Below are 17,925 nucleotides of genomic sequence, written 5' to 3'. Positions count from 1 at the left end.
TCTTTACTTTGTTGCTTCTTTACTTTGTTGATCGTCGGACTGTTAGTTTCAACATATAATGTTCTCTTGACGTTCCTGACGTTACTGAGTAGAAATAATGTGAATGCTACTCGGCATAGGATAAAATTATTTGCATTCTTCACTCGCTGCCGGATAAATTTTCTTCCACTTATCGTTCTGCCAATTCAAGCCCGCTCATACCCCCAGGCATTGGACGAGCATTTGACATTTTCTTTTCATAATGTGGCAAATACCCCACCGTGATAAAACAAAAAAAATCCCCACGGTAGGGCCGTGACAACAGAGAAAATACCCAGTATTAAAAGTTAAAGCTCAACACTTTACGTTCTTCAGTTAAGCTTATATAGAGACATTGCCGGCTCTCATGACCGTTAACGTGAGACAGCAACTTCTGTTAGAGTTTGATTATGACTGTTATTGATGTAATCAATGTTTTAAGATAAAGCGTATTGAAATTGATTCAAACATGGTCAAAAGTAGTGCACACCGATCTTCACAAAGACGATGTTTGTAAAGAAAACTCATGGGAAGATGGCTTACCCCTGTTTGTTTTATATCATATAAGTTTACACATGATTGTCGTCTATCGTCTTCGCCATCGCTTCTCGACTCAATTTCGATTTTCTCGCATGTGGAAGACCAACATGAATTTATAAGGGTGGTGGTAGGGCACGAGTTAGTTTCCAGTGGGTTAAATGTCAGAAAAAGAATTTACAACTACGTTTTCTACGTAGGGTTAAATCCTTAGATGTTTATTAAAGCAGGTTTGCGCCTGTACAAAGCGCTGACGTATAAGTCTTTGTTTTTGTCTCAATTGTCATATGCCCCACCCCCGGGAAGCGACCAAATGCCCCATAGTGGGGACCACCAACCTGTCAAATGCCGTAAAATGCGCCGAGGGGTGGGGCAGGAGGGGATGGGCGTGCTTGGAATTGACAGTTAAAAGGTATGAAAATTGAGTTTTGTAGCTATTTGTTGTTGTTCCGGGCTGTTCTAGTCAGTTTTTTGTTCTTTTAAACCAGAATTCTCACCACAATACTCTCCATGACTTAACAGCTAAAAAGAATGGTTCCGTAGTCGTCAGGCCTTGATTAATTTATCTGCAAAGTTATATTTAACAATTATTCGCCGAAGGCGAGGTGAACATTGGTAAATATTCACCGAGACGAAGTCGAGGTGAATATTCACCAATGTTCACCGAGCCTGAGGCGAATAGTTGTTTTAGTATAATTTTCAGGGGTGAAACACAGAGTAACGACTAGAACAGACTGTTCGTTTTCATACACGCATGGAGCCGTAGTTTTAATAATAAGCTTACATGTAAGCTTACATCGATTGTGAATCAATTTACATATCAAGTTCGGCAGTTAAACAAACAAGCGAAACACTACGAAAAGTAAATTCATCCCGTGCCTTTGTTTTATCGTTCTTGACCTCATTCACAGCTGTCATCATTGTCTAAAAATGAGTAGTTTTAGTTTGAAGAAAAATAAATTTCGGTCAATCGATCTGATCTGCTGGCGATCAACGTAACCACTGCGTTTGCGATTCTTAAAATCCCTTGATTACGAGTTCTTCAAAGGATTTTTGGTCCAAGGTTGACAGCAGTCATTTTGAAAATTCTCCCTCCTTCCAAATATCCTGGAATTGAAGTGATGTCTTTCGAATAAATGAAAATTTGATTCAGCAACTGTCCGCCATGTCTACTTGCCGAGATGGCAAAGTTGACGAGCTTAGAATCCGGGCCTCGAAAATGTTATTATATTCACCGCCTGGAGCGGTGAATATAGCGTCATATAAGGAATCGCTCGACCAATCAGATTGCTGGAAACTTTTTGTTCAGCTTTGAAATTATACTAAACTGCTATATACGCTTGACATTTATTGTTGCTTGACGACGTTTAAAATTTGCTATTATGGTTTGACAACTTTATTCGCGGGCTTCACACGTACAACAACACCGCACATGTTTTACAATTCAACTCATCTCACACGCTCGCACGTGGCTTCTAGCAACGAGCTAGCCTGTCATTCATAACATAGTGACGCGACCCAAAATGAAAGTTCAAGAAGCGGGAGGCACATCCCCGTCCCTATTAGAGACATAATCTTTGTTGAGACAATTAACAAGTCTACTCTTCCGCTTCCTCTAATAAACAAAGTTTCGTAATCGGACTCTTGTACTCCCCGTGCTGAGTGCGCACTGTAACTGCCCGAACCAACCCATCCTGCCCAGCATGAGTGGACAAGATTCTGCTTAACGGCTATACGCCTTACGGCTAATTTGGTTCAGCAACTAAGACAACATTTTCTTCTTTGAGGTTCTGTTTTATCGCTTGTCGCTTCTTCCATGTTTCTGTCAGGCTAGGAAGGTACTCCCCGGTAAAACGTCTGCAGAAGAAATTATATATAGCTAGCGCATGGGACTGTCGCCACATCTTTGTCGAGTTGATCGCTCTGTCACTAACTTCAGCATCTTTATAAGTCGGATTCGCCCCCAACAACAAAAAAATGCCTTGGCGTTAACTCTTCAATGTCCTCTGCATCATTGGATACTTGAATAATCGGTCGACTGTTTAGTATCCCTTCTGTCTCGACAAGTGCAGTTCTCAGTACTACTTTGAAAACAGTCCTGTGTTTCAGAATGGCTTTCAGCGTTTTCTTTTTGCACTTTCCTAGTCCCTCCCATGTTCGTTCAAAGTGCGGGGCGCTAGGCAGCTGAAATTTCCACTTGGTCTTTTTATGCCCACAATAGTTTAATACAATACATTTCCGCAACTCATTATTTGCACCGACAAAGTTCGTTCCATTACCACTGTGGATGCTCTGCGGTCATCCACGTCGAACAATAAATCTCTTGAATACCATAATGAAATGATCTTTTGAAAAATCATCCACAATTCAAGTTCGAGGTGACACGGTCTAATACTCATGCAAGTGAACAAAGACGCCGTACAAAGTAATTTTACTACGTCTTTCCTTAACTAACATAGGTCCAAAAAGTCAACTCAAGTGTTCCTAAACACCATTCCTGGCTCAAGTTGCCACTCTCACAGACTTCCCATTTGCTGCTCTTGAGTCTTTACTGTCTGGCGATAACAGTAGTTACACTTGAACGACGCGTTTCGCACCTCCTGGCGGCCATGGATGATCCAATACTCTTGCCTAATTTGATTGTGCAAGGGCTCAGGTGGCGAGTGGTGGCCTATCTCCAGAAACTGTATCTCTTCGCTGAATGACTCAACTTGCGCCCTCTTTACAATTTAATCCTGAGAAGTTCTCATTTCTTTCGACTTAAGTAAACCTAGTAGACTTGGTCTCCCCTTAGCTTTTCTATTGTGTGCGAGTCGCATCACATAAACTGTAATTCGTCTTAGTTTGATCAGTGACGAATACTTCATCCACCTCTAACAGGACCTCATTTTCCTGAGCTGCTCCAGCCAATCTTCCCTACCTCTTCTCACCCACGTCGTCTTTCTCGCAGGATGCTTTGACTCTATTTTCCGGCCAGAATTCTGCTGACTTGTACAGGAAATTGGGTATATTATTGTATCGAAAGCCCAATCCAAGCTCTGTAGGACTTAGCTCTCGGGTGATGTCATCTGCAGGATTAGCGTCTGTCGCATATAACTCCAACTCACAGCCTGAGTCACGCAATGCCATCACTTGTTGTTTTCCTTTTTCTCGAAAGACAAAAACGGGAAGTACTGCAACGAAAGTAGGACCACCAGTCACAAAACCCTGTGTGCGCTGATTGGCGATACCCCTTCTGTGGCTCCACATCCTGACGTGGTGAGGAGTCTTCGCTTTCCAGAACTGTACTGGTGCTAAATCATTCTCAACTTCAGGCACCCTTTCTGATTCACGGATTGCTTTTGCTTGTTTAGTAAATTTCAAGTCGACTTTATGTATGAGGGTATGATGACGCATGTCACAGTTCTGAACTCTTCATTTATTTCTACTATAACATTTACTCAGACGATGACCAGGTAATAGACATTATAAGTATAGTTTGTGTTTCTCAACAACTTTCTCCTTTTTGCTAGGCAACATTCCCTCAAAACGTTTGCACTCTTGCTAAGCGTAATTAGTAGACTGGTGAATTGGGCACTTCTTTGTTCCATAACTGGTGCCTAGAGATTCTCCTGTGGCTCCTGCAGATAGCCCAGATTGAGATTTGTCAGCTGGCTTACCCCTATCGCCTTTAGAAGTATCTGGACGCTTCCACTTCTTCTCCGGCATCCTCCGCTGCTTGGACTCACTGATTTTTGCCTCTTTTTCCAGCTAATTTACAAATGAATTCTACGTTTATATTTTTGGTTTTCCTTCATCAAACTCGGCCCATAAGCCACAAAGGCGTGCAGAAAGTTTAGCTAAAGTTGCCTCGGGGACTTGAGAGTAAAGCTCATGAAGGAAGTTGAACTCCTTGAAAATGCCTATCAATCTTGAAGCTATTTCTTGATACGGCCTGATCTGCACACTGACTTCTTTCACTATGGTCGGAAATTGATCTATGCGCTTCTTCCCAGCTAACTCAACAATGTCTACATGGCCAAACCGCTCCTCGAACACAGCTCAGGCCTGCTCGTATGAATCTAATAATTCCTTTATATGTAACCTAATTTTAATGTAACTTTTTTCTAGTTTTACTTAGTTTTTATTCATTTATTTATTTATTTTTTACACAGGACTTGCATTGATAGCAGTTTTTTCCTTAATACTGATTCAGCAATCCTGTATAAATATGTTTTAATTATCATCATCATCATCATCATTATTATTATTATTATTGTTATTAGTGAACTTAACCGAAGAGTGCCAGTCTTCCGCTTCTTGGCACACAGCTCCTTAACAGACCTATACAAATCCAAACCAAAGTATACGTCAAACCTATCAACACTGGCTTTCTGCTGCATTACAAGAGCCATGTTGATGATCGCTACAAGCGCGGCTTACTAAAAACTATGCTTGATCTTGTCTTCCGCCTCTCTTCCAACTGGTCCTACTTTTCCGAGGTATGTGTTAGCCTCAAAATAGAGTTTTCTCGACTGAGTTACCCAGACAGGTTAATTAATTGCACCATCTCGCGCTTTATTGTAGTCAAAGCTTCTGATCAACCTGTTCCCGAGTTACCAGCTGTTAACAATAAATTAGATCCTGTTCGCGTTGTTCTGCCATTTAAAGACCAAGCTTCAGCCGACATTGTACGAGCACAACTCAAAGATCTGAGCCAGAAAATTCAAGTGACTGTCCAGCCCACGTTTGTTAGTCACAAAATCAAACAACATCTAAAACGGCGCGAAATCAAGCCGTCTATTGTTAACCAACAATCCCTTGTTTATCAATTTAATTGTGACCTGTGTGATGCAGGCTACGTTGGCTGCACGCGGCGGCATTTGCATCAACGCGTAGACGAGCTTAAGAATGCGTCTTTCTCCACTGGAAAACATTTTCGTGTAAAACATTCTTATGTACCCAAGGATCTTACCAAGAATTTTACCAGCTTAAAAAAAGTGCAAGAAAATGTTTGAATGTCTCATTTATGAAAAGTATTTTTTATTAATGAACTGAGACCAAGTCTCAATGTACAGTCAGGCTCAAATCGTGCAAAATTTTAAAATTATTTTTAATTATGTTATTCTTGCACGCATTTTATTGTTCTTAACACCCTTTTTTACATTTTTGTAGTTTACATACTTTTACTTCGTTGTTTTATACTTATACGTATACGTATGCAAAACTTTTAAGCTTAAAAATGACCGAAGTTCGGTCGAAACGTCGGGCGCTTTTACCGTTAGTTTTTACTTCAAATTGCTTTAAAAAAGCCTTTACTTCTGAAAATCAAATGGAACGGAAATTTCCAGGAAAAAATGTTCAATATTTGAGTATACCTCACGAGGTTGTCCTCTTTTTCGGAAATGATGCAAATTCGCAATTTTCTATTCAGCGCTAGTTCTTTTGACCGCGATCATAGCAAGCTGGAGATCTCAAACAAGGATGCCGGCGACGCATATTCGAAAATGGATTAATATTTTACTTTAGAACCTTTCCACTTATATGTCGATAAATATTAGCTACAGCTAAATTCGTCAAGAAAGCGTTTTATTAAAATAGTGCTCCCGTGGTGTACTTGTTTGTCCCCGTCCACACTTATCCGGATATTTTTGAATCCGCAACTTTCTCCCTCCCGAGATACAAAAATTTCCCCGTCCACACGTAGGGTATTCAAATCGATTTCGCCTGTCTCCACGCATCCGATGGTGTCCGGATTCCATCCAGAGAAACTAGGCCTACACGTTGTTCCGCCATATTGGTTTACTGTTCGGTAAGAGGCTGGACACGATTTTGCTACGTCATATGATTTCGAAAGTATCCGGATTCACCGTCCACACGTTATCGTTATCACCGTGACTCTGGAGAGCAGATTCGAGAATATCCGGATTCGCTGCCGAATTCGCCGGATGCGTGTGGACGGAAGCCGTATCCGGAAAGAAATTAAAAAGTTGCGGATTCAAAAATATTCGGATACGTGTTGACGGGTCCTTTCTTTTGCATAGGTTGGCTAGGAAATGTACAAAAGATTTATGACGCGTGCAGAACCATTGTATGACTCATTATTCAAACTCTTTGTTTTCGCTGCCGTTGTGGTTTGCATAAGGTCCCTGCTGCCGTGGTCTATAAAAAATCACAATGTCGACTTATCAGTGATCTGTTTGCTTCTATATTTGCGATTTGAACCTCGAAGTCATTGAAAAATTCCAAGCGAATAAAACTGTGGGGCTTATCGTTTTCCACACTGGAAAGTCTGTACCATTCGCCCATGGACATTCCAGGAAATTCACACCGTAAGTTTTGATCGAATGGAAAGCGCCCATAATCTTTGATTACTACTAGTTTAACTATTATAATTGTCCCCAAAAAAGTCATAATTTCTCTAGAATTTACAGCTAAACGTTTACTAAACCATCCTTTAGTATGTAGAGCTTTTGTTGTTTTTTTCGCACGGGAAAACAATAATCAGACTGAGGTCATTGCAATGTTGGAGAAGCCCTGTCAGGACAGAATTAACTTTGATAAACTAATAAACATGGTATTAATACTCATTACTGCAGTGTACGCTTGTTCACTTCTTTACTTTGTTTATTGTCTTAATAAAGTGAACGTATATCGAAGTCATTTATATATAATGTGCTCTCTTAGTAAAAAAACAATGTTGCCTGCCACTTCCTAGGATTAAATTTGTCAACTGATTTTGCGATTGTCAAAGTGTTGAAATAAGGAATCATTCTATATTATTATTTCTCGTTGCGGGTTGCATGCGCATCGGCCGTTCAACTACTTGCATAATTGTTATAATTTATCGTCCCTATTAAAATCATTTCACAAAAGATACTTGTATGGAAACCAGTTACAGCAGTTACTTCCGAGGGTTTTTGATCACATGTAATAATAGGTTGACGCATCTGTACGCTAACTGATACGCTTCCATCAGCCATGAAAATAACGGTTAATCCTATCTCGTGGCAAAGGATGGCTTGGAGACGAGGCTAATCAAACGTTAAAATACACCATTTCCTCCAGTCAGTTCTGATGACAGTAGTTGGTTGACGAACATAGTCTGTTTTTTCACTAAACAAAACCATTATCTCAGTCCAGTTTTAATGCAAACGAAAAGTAGGAGCAATGTTGCCGAGCCGAATAAAACAGGTCGCAACTTACCAACGGTTGAAATGTAGAGGCCCAAATGTCATAATTTCTCCAGAATTTACAGGTAAACCTTTTCTAACCATCCGTTAGTATGTAGAGCTTTTGTTGTTGAACTTGTTTTTTTGTTTTGTTTTGTTTTTTTTTTCCACGGGAAAAATAATCAGAGTAAGGTCACGGCAGTGTTAGAGGAGTCCTGTCAGGACAGAATAAACTTTCATAAACTGATAACCATGATATTAATACTCATTACTTCACTGTACGCTTCTTCACTTCTTTACTTTGCGTATCTTCTTCTTATATCAAAGTAATTAAGCCTTGACTATTATATGAACTGTAATGACGCAAATTAGGTGAACGGGAAGCAAATAACTTCTCTTAGAGTCAGGTGACCATGAAGAGTAAGATCTCTAAGAATTTCGAGAAAAAGGACTGTTAGTTTCAACATAGTGTTCCCTCAACATTGCTGACGTTACTGGGTAGAAATCATGTAACTACTACTCGGACTAAAATAGAAATATTTGCATGCCTCAATCGCTGACGGATAATTTTTTTTTCGTAGTCAGTAGTTGAAACGTATTAATAAAAAGTATTGTAGCTATAACTTGCTGTTCTAGGCTTTTCTAGTCAGTTACTCGTTTTTTAAACCAGAATGCTTAAATGTTTAACTGTATAACTCGGACAACTCCATAATACTCTCCGTGAGTAAAGAGCTAAAGGGAATGGTTCTGAAGTTGTAAGGTCTTGTTTAATTTATCTGAAAAGTTATGTTATATACGCTTGACATCGGTAGTAAAGAAGGTTCGGTCGCTGATTTAAGTTAACATGACACGAGCCTGGGACAAAGGAAAATTCTGAGTCCCCGAAGGGAATCGAACCAATGACCTCCCGAACACCGGGCGGGCGCTCTATCCACTGAGCTACGAGAACTCATGGAGAGCAAGGTCATTTAACTGAGTTCATATATGACAGGTGTCCTGCATACTGCTAGGATCAACGCTATCGAAGTCATCGTGAGTAGTGATAAGTTAATAAAGATGGTGAATTTTAAGCTCGGTAATGAAATGTGAAGGTGAATGGGAGGAGATCATGGGTTCGATTCCTGTCGGGGACTCAGAATTTTTCTTTGTCCCACGCTCGTGTCATGTTGATTAACTCACCTTCACATTTCTTTACCGAGCTTAAAATTCACCATCCTTATTAACTTATCACTCAAGTAACATGTATTCCATGGCGGTCTTAGTAAAATCACGAGTATTTAAGAAACTGTTTACTGCTTACTTCTTTAAAATGAAAAAATGTCATTGAATTTCAGGTATCTTCGGCAAAACGAACTGAGCAGCCTTCCGCCTGGAATATTTGATAACCTGACGTCCTTGGAATGGCTGTAAGTGTTTGTGTTTCCTTTGGTTGAATTTCTATCTTCAATGGTACTACCGTAAAGATTCGACGTAATGTTCCTTTCGGTAGCTGACTGGAGGGTGTTTTAGGGGTCACTTACTAGGAACAATGCCCATATTTAGTTTTGGATTAAGAGCCAAATGTTCAAATAGGATTTCAATGTAAAAAAGCAAAACAACTCCAGCTGTAACTACATTACGTGAGGAGAAAATGACTTTTCTTTTAGCTTCCATGCCCGAATCGGTAACCTTGTAAAAGGGATCATTTTCGCTTTATTTGCTCAACTAGTCAATTATACGTCGACAGCTTCATCGTCACTGTCATTTATAACCGTGCAGACAAGAGAAAATGAGGGACAGAGAGGGAGGCTCCCAGTCCAGGCTTTGGGATATGTCAATTCCACTAAAGTTATTTTAGGGTTGCCGAAAACAGCGGGAGTGCATTTCCTTTTACGTCCGCATGATACCATTATTCTTTAGGTGATCAGGCAATTTAGTAACGGCGGTCCACGGGAAATACGCTTTTTCGATAGAAGCGCCTTTTACGGGTACATTAGAGACGGTTGGTATTTCTGGCTGGATAAATCAATGTGGGAGATATATTTTTACATCTCCTTGGGAATAAAATGGCACATGCAGACGAGCGGAAATGTAGTTCTGAGTGGTCAACAAAACATTCCGGCGGAGCATGTTATAAAGGTCGTGGCTGCTGTTATGGACTATGCACTGTGGCTTTTTCAAATGGAGTTTACAAGCCGATGGACTTCGACATTGATGTTGGCAAGGACAATGAGATTTTCTCCCCACACCGAAGAGAGAAAGCTTACATTAGTGCAAATTAACCGAAGGTGAAGAAAACGTGGCATGAACATGATCAAATGAAGATGACACCTCCGTTTTTTCCGGTTTTCTCTGTTGGAAAAGCAGTCAGAAGAAGTTGTCTCTTTCGCTCAGTTCAATGTACTTTAGTTGCTGGTACAAAATCATTTTTTGTCGCTTGAATGCGAGTTGTTTTGTCGTTGAACTGAAAAATTGTTTCTGTCGCTGATCACTACCGCGCTGTGAGTTGTTCTGTTTTTCTGTGAATTCAAAATTATTTCTGCCCGGGTTTCTTTCGGTTATCGCTTCGCTCCGAGCTACAGGAGTTGTTTTGTCGCTGTATCAGTATTCACAACTAGTTCTGTTGCTACATTCCCATGATCGCCATGCTTCTAGTTGTTTAATCGCTGTGCCGGCATTCAAAATGATTTCTCTCGCTGAGCGCTACTCTAAGGTATTTGTTATTGTATTCAAAATTATTTCTGACGGTCACTGGTCGTCCCACCTCGAGCTGTTTTGTTGCTGGAGTCGAAGTTATTTCTGTCGCAGGTCGCTTCACGGCGAGCTCTTTTCAATTTGTCACTGTACCGCTATTCAGCATTATTTCTGTCGCTGATCACTGATCGCTCTGAGCTGTTGTTTTGTTGAGTTATTTTCTAGGCTGATCGCTACACTCCGAGTTGTTTCATCCGCGCCGTTGAGGTTCAAATAGACTTCTGTCGTATGGTTGGGAATTGCTTTGTTGTCATATAGTATTCAAGTTGATTTCTGTCGCTAATCGCTAGGCTTCGAGTTGTTTTGGTTCCTAGATTCAAAATATTTTAGCTACCCTCCGAACTGTTTTGCAGCTCGGCCAGAATTATATTCTCCTATCGCTGGGTTGAGCCGGGGTAATTTTGTCGCTGGGTTCAAAAATAGTTTTGCCGTGGGAACCAAAATAGTTTTCTTCGGTGGGCTAAGATTTCTTTCGTCGATGCGTTTAGAGGTATCAGGATCGCTACAGCTTGAAACAGTATTCCATCCACCTCTAACAGGACCTCATTTTCCTGAGCTGCTCCAGCCAATCTTCCCTACCTCTTCTCACCCACGTCGTCTTTCTCGCAGGATGCTTTGACTCTATTTTCCGGCCAGAATTCTGCTGACTTGTACAGGAAATTGGGTATATTATTGTATCGAAAGCCCAATCCAAGCTCTGTAGGACTTAGCTCTCGGGTGATGTCATCTGCAGGATTAGCGTCTGTCGCATATAACTCCAACTCACAGCCTGAGTCACGCAATGCCATCACTTGTTGTTTTCCTTTTTCTCGAAAGACAAAAACGGGAAGTACTGCAACGAAAGTAGGACCACCAGTCACAAAACCCTGTGTGCGCTGATTGGCGATACCCCTTCTGTGGCTCCACATCCTGACGTGGTGAGGAGTCTTCGCTTTCCAGAACTGTACTGGTGCTAAATCATTCTCAACTTCAGGCACCCTTTCTGATTCACGGATTGCTTTTGCTTGTTTAGTAAATTTCAAGTCGACTTTATGTATGAGGGTATGATGACGCATGTCACAGTTCTGAACTCTTCATTTATTTCTACTATAACATTTACTCAGACGATGACCAGGTAATAGACATTATAAGTATAGTTTGTGTTTCTCAACAACTTTCTCCTTTTTGCTAGGCAACATTCCCTCAAAACGTTTGCACTCTTGCTAAGCGTAATTAGTAGACTGGTGAATTGGGCACTTCTTTGTTCCATAACTGGTGCCTAGAGATTCTCCTGTGGCTCCTGCAGATAGCCCAGATTGAGATTTGTCAGCTGGCTTACCCCTATCGCCTTTAGAAGTATCTGGACGCTTCCACTTCTTCTCCGGCATCCTCCGCTGCTTGGACTCACTGATTTTTGCCTCTTTTTCCAGCTAATTTACAAATGAATTCTACGTTTATATTTTTGGTTTTCCTTCATCAAACTCGGCCCATAAGCCACAAAGGCGTGCAGAAAGTTTAGCTAAAGTTGCCTCGGGGACTTGAGAGTAAAGCTCATGAAGGAAGTTGAACTCCTTGAAAATGCCTATCAATCTTGAAGCTATTTCTTGATACGGCCTGATCTGCACACTGACTTCTTTCACTATGGTCGGAAATTGATCTATGCGCTTCTTCCCAGCTAACTCAACAATGTCTACATGGCCAAACCGCTCCTCGAACACAGCTCAGGCCTGCTCGTATGAATCTAATAATTCCTTTATATGTAACCTAATTTTAATGTAACTTTTTTCTAGTTTTACTTAGTTTTTATTCATTTATTTATTTATTTTTTACACAGGACTTGCATTGATAGCAGTTTTTTCCTTAATACTGATTCAGCAATCCTGTATAAATATGTTTTAATTATCATCATCATCATCATTATTATTATTATTATTGTTATTAGTGAACTTAACCGAAGAGTGCCAGTCTTCCGCTTCTTGGCACACAGCTCCTTAACAGACCTATACAAATCCAAACCAAAGTATACGTCAAACCTATCAACACTGGCTTTCTGCTGCATTACAAGAGCCATGTTGATGATCGCTACAAGCGCGGCTTACTAAAAACTATGCTTGATCTTGTCTTCCGCCTCTCTTCCAACTGGTCCTACTTTTCCGAGGTATGTGTTAGCCTCAAAATAGAGTTTTCTCGACTGAGTTACCCAGACAGGTTAATTAATTGCACCATCTCGCGCTTTATTGTAGTCAAAGCTTCTGATCAACCTGTTCCCGAGTTACCAGCTGTTAACAATGAATTAGATCCTGTTCGCGTTGTTCTGCCATTTAAAGACCAAGCTTCAGCCGACATTGTACGAGCACAACTCAAAGATCTGAGCCAGAAAATTCAAGTGACTGTCCAGCCCACGTTTGTTAGTCACAAAATCAAACAACATCTAAAACGGCGCGAAATCAAGCCGTCTATTGTTAACCAACAATCCCTTGTTTATCAATTTAATTGTGACCTGCACGCGGCGGCATTTGCATCAACGCGTAGACGAGCTTAAGAATGCGTCTTTCTCCACTGGAAAACATTTTCGTGTAAAACATTCTTATGTGCCCAAGGATCTTACAAGAATTTTACCACCTTAAAGAAAGTGCAAGAAAAAGTTTGAATGTCTCATTTATGAAATGTATTTTTTATTAATGAACTGAGACCAAGTCTCAATGGACAGTCAGGCTCAAATCGTGCAAAATTTTAAAATTATTTTTAATTATGTTATTCTTGCACGCATTTTATTGTTCTTAACACCCTTTTTTACATTTTTGTAGTTTACATACTTTTACTTCGTTGTTTTATACTTATACGTATACGTATGCAAAACTTTTAAGCTTAAAAATGACCGAAGTTCGGTCGAAATGTCGGGCGCTTTTACCGTTAGTTTTTACTTCAAATTGCTTTAAAAAAGCCTTTACTTCTGAAAATCAAATGGAACGGAAATTTCCAGGAAAAAATGTTCAATATTTAAGTATACCTCACGAGGTTGTCTTCTTTTTCGGAAATGATGCAAATTCGCAATTTTCTATTCAGCGCTGGTTCTTTTGACCGCGATCATAGCAAGCTGGAGATCTCAAGCAAGGATGAAGGCGACGCATATTCGAAAATGGATTAATATTTTACTTTAGAACCTTTCCACTTATATGTCGATAAATATTAGCTACAGCTAAATTCGTCAAGAAAGCGTTTTATTAAAATAGTGCTCCCGTGGTGTACTTGTTTGCCCCCGTCCACACTTATCCGGATATTTTTGAATCCGCAACTTTCTCCCTCCCGAGATACAAAAATTTCCCCGTCCACACGTAGCGTATTCCAATCGATTTCGCCTGTCTCCACGCATCCGATGGTGTCCGGATTCCATCCAGAGAAACTAGGCCTACACGTTGTTCCGCCATATTGGTTTACTGTTCGGTAAGAGGCTGGACACGATTTTGCTACGTCATCTGATTTCGAAAGTATCCGGATTCACCGTCCACACGTTATCGTTATCACCGTGACTCTGGAGAGCAGATTCGAGAATATCCGGATTCGCTGCCGAATTCGCCGGATGCGTGTGGACGGAAGCCGTATCCGGAAAGAAATTAAAAAGTTGCGGATTCAAAAATATTCGGATACGTGTTGACGGGTCCTTTCTTTTGCATAGGTTGGCTAGGAAATGTAAAAAGATTTATGACGCGTGCAGAACCATTGTATGACTCATTATTCAAACTCTTTGTTTTCGCTGCCGTTGTGGTTTGTATAAGGTCCCTGCTGCCGTGGTCTATAAAAAGTCACAATGTCGACTTATCAGTGATCTGTTTGCTTCTATATTTGCGATTTGAACCTCGAAGTCATTGAAAAATTCCAAGCGAATAAAACTGTGGGGCTTATCGTTTTCCACACTGGAAAGTCTGTACCATTCGCCCATGGACATTCCAGGAAATTCACACCGTAAGTTTTGATCGAATGGAAAGCGCCCATAATCTTCGATTACTACTAGTTTAATTATTATAATTGTCCCCAAAAAAGTCATAATTTCTCTAGAATTTACAGCTAAACGTTTACTAAACCATCCTTTAGTATGTAGAGCTTTTGTTGTTTTTTTCGCACGGGAAAACAATAATTAGACTGAGGTCATTGCAATGTAGGAGAAGCCCTGTCAGGACAGAATTAACTTTGATAAACTAATAAACATGGTATTAATACTCATTACTGCAGTGTACGCTTGTTCACTTCTTTACTTTGTTTATTGTCTTAATAAAGTGAACGTGTATCGAAGTCATTTATATATAATGTGCTCTCTTAGTAAAAAAACAATGTTGCCTGCCACTTCCTAGGATTAAATTTGTCAACTGATTTTGCGATTGTCAAAGTGCTGAAATAAGGGATCATTCTATATTATTATTTCTCGTTGCGGGTTGCATGCGCATCGGCCGTTCAACTACTTGCATAATTGTTATAATTTATCGTCCCTATTAAAATCATTTCACGAAAGATACTTGTATGGAAACCAGTTACAGCAGTTACTTCCGAGGGTTTTTGATCACATGTACTGAATAGGTTGACGCATCTGTACGCTAACTGATACGCTTCCATCAGCCATGAAAGTAACGATTAATCCTATCTCGTGGCAAAGGATGGCTTGGAGACGAGGCTAATCAAACGTTAAAATACACCATTTCCTCCAGTCAGTTCTGATGACAGTAGTTGGTTGACGAACATAGTCTGTTTTTTCACTAAACAAAACCATTATCTCAGTCCAGTTTTAATGCAAACGAAAAGTAGGAGCAATGTTGCCGAGCCGAATAAAACAGGTCGCAACTTACCAACGGTTGAAATGTAGAGGCCCAAATGTCATAATTTCTCCAGAATTTACAGGTAAACCTTTTCTAACCATCCGTTAGTATGTAGAGCTTTTGTTGTTGAACTTGTTTTTGGTTTGTTTTGTTTTTTTTTTTTCCACGGGAAAAATAATCAGAGTAAGGTCACGGCAGTGTTAGAGGAGTCCTGTCAGGACAGAATAAACTTTCATAAACTGATAACCATGATATTAATACTCATTACTTCACTGTACGCTTCTTCACTTCTTTACTTTGCGTATCTTCTTCTTATATCAAAGTAATTAAGCCTTGACTATTATATGAACTGTAATGACGCAAATTAGGTGAACGGGAAGCAAATAACTTCTCTTAGAGTCAGGTGACCATGAAGAGTAAGATCTCTAAGAATTTCGAGAAAAAGGACTGTTAGTTTCAACATAGTGTTCCCTCAACATTGCTGACGTTACTGGGTAGAAATCATGTAACTACTACTCGGACTAAAATAGAAATATTTGCATGCTTCAATCGCTGACGGATAATTTTTTTTTCGTAGTCAGTAGTTGAAACGTATTAATAAAAAGTATTGTAGCTATAACTTGCTGTTCTAGGCTTTTCTAGTCAGTTACTCGTTCTTTAAACCAGAATTCTTAAATGTTTAACTGTATAACTCGGACAACTCCATAATACTCTCCGTGAGTAAAGAGCTAAAGACAATGGTTCTGAAGTTGTAAGGTCTTGTTTAATTTATCTGAAAAGTTATGTTATATACGCTTGACATCGGCAGTAAAGAAGGTTCGGTCGCTGATTTAAGTTAACATGACACGAGCGTGGGACAAAGGAAAATTCTGAGTCCCCGAAGGGAATCGAACCAATGACCTCCCGAACACCGGGCGGGCGCTCTATCCACTGAGCTACGAGAACTCATGGAGAGCAAGGTCATTTAACTGAGTTCATATATGACAGGTGTCCTGCATACTGCTAGGATCAACGCTATCGAAGTCATCGTGAGTAGTGATAAGTTAATAAAGATGGTGAATTTTAAGCTCGGTAATGAAATGTGAAGGTGAATGGGAGGAGATCATGGGTTCGATTCCTGTCGGGGACTCAGAATTTTTCTTTGTCCCACGCTCGTGTCATGTTGATTAACTCACCTTCACATTTCTTTACCGAGCTTAAAATTCACCATCCTTATTAACTTATCACTTAAGTAACATGTATTCCATGGCGGTCTTAGTAAAATCACGAGTATTTAAGAAACTGTTTACTGCTTACTTCTTTAAAATGAAAAAATGTCATTGAATTTCAGGTTTCTTGAGGAAAACGAACTGAGCAGCCTTCCGCCTGGAATATTTGATAACCTGACGTCCTTGGAATGGCTGTAAGTGTTTTTGTTTCCTTTGGTTGAATTTCCATCTTCAATGGTACTACCGTAAAGATTCGACGTAATTTTCCTTTCGGTAGCTGACTGGAGGGTGTTTTAGGGGTCACTTACTAGGGACAATGCCCATATTTAGTTTTGGATTAAGAGCCAAATGTTCAAATAGGATTTCAATGTAAAAAAGCAAAACAACTTCAGCTGTAACTACATTAGGTGAGGAGAAAATGACTTTTCTTTTAGCTTCCATGCAGGAATCGGTAACCTTGTAAAAGGGATCATTTTCGCTTTATTTGCTCAACTAGTCAATTATACGTCGACAGCTTCATCGTCACTGTCATTTATAACCGTGCAAACCTTTACGATGCAGCTTCTTCGACACACGAATCAGTAATCCCGTCGATCATTATCTCTTCATTTTCCCTCGCTGTTCTAGCCGTCCAAGCTCTAGGTGAGCTTGATAGCCCCTAGGGGTGCACGTGAGGAGTACTCCTATGAAGTACCTATACTGCTATGTGCCGTCCTAGGGGTTGTGATTTTGGTACCCTTGATCTTAAACGGGGTATCCATATTCCTTGAGCAGGGCATGATATTTCAAATGCACAAAAACCAATTTTCAGCAGCGAATTCTATTTACTTGTGGAGAATTTCTTTACACTAAATTTGCAGAACATGATATTAAAAAGATAAAGAAAGTTTAAATTAAACCGATTACCTATCCTCTTTTTGCTCTGGCCCAGCCTTCCCCGTTCCCATACTGCCCGTAGAAATAGGCAACATCTAGTACTTATAAAGTATAACATTGAAACCAGCATTAATTAAGAGGACACCATATTAAGCGGATACCGTTTGCTAAGCAAACACTAGCAAAAGTGTAGTATTTCATGTTGTGTGAAAACGAACCTCAACGAAAGCACAACTTTCCCTTGGAGACCGTGTTGCCTCCTCCAATATGTTTGCCTATCAATTGTCGAAAGCCTTTTTTCTCTGCTGGCCGTCTGCAAAGGATCAGACTAGAGTCTGATGAAACTGCCAAAACTACTTAAATGTTGACTTACAGACTCTTGCAGAACGCAAACTTTTAAGTGCCTAATTTTATAGAATTGCAATTTACATATCACGATTTAAATTTTCCAAAAAGATTAAAAGAAATCATGGGCACAGGTTCAGAATCACCTAAAATTTCCAAAATTTAAAGTAGCTCTAAGTAACTTTGCAAATTTCTTTTTTTTCAATTTTGTATATGAGTTGATCTGATCATGCTTACGACAATTTCGAAGTTGAAAGAATATGGGGTTCA

The 17,925-nt window shown here is 40.0% G+C and overlaps 3 pseudogenes; 1 reads left to right on the top strand and 2 right to left on the bottom strand.

Moving 5' to 3' along the window:
- Window positions 1-3,471: 3,471 nt before the first annotated feature.
- Window positions 3,472-4,263, bottom strand: LOC149118926 (uncharacterized; annotated as a pseudogene).
- A 562-nt stretch (window positions 4,264-4,825) lies between these two features.
- On the top strand, window positions 4,826-5,639 carry LOC149118925 (uncharacterized; annotated as a pseudogene).
- Window positions 5,640-11,014: 5,375 nt separating this feature from the next.
- On the bottom strand, window positions 11,015-11,806 carry LOC149118924 (uncharacterized; annotated as a pseudogene).
- Window positions 11,807-17,925: the final 6,119 nt, after the last annotated feature.

Source organism: Orbicella faveolata, unplaced genomic scaffold (assembly GCF_042242905.1).
Source record: "Orbicella faveolata isolate gen_17 unplaced genomic scaffold, um_ofav_v1 contig_1, whole genome shotgun sequence".
Classification (NCBI taxonomy): Eukaryota; Metazoa; Cnidaria; class Anthozoa; order Scleractinia; family Merulinidae; genus Orbicella; species Orbicella faveolata.
The sequence above is the reverse complement of the archived record's forward strand: the minus strand, read 5'-3'. Positions and strand labels throughout refer to the sequence as shown.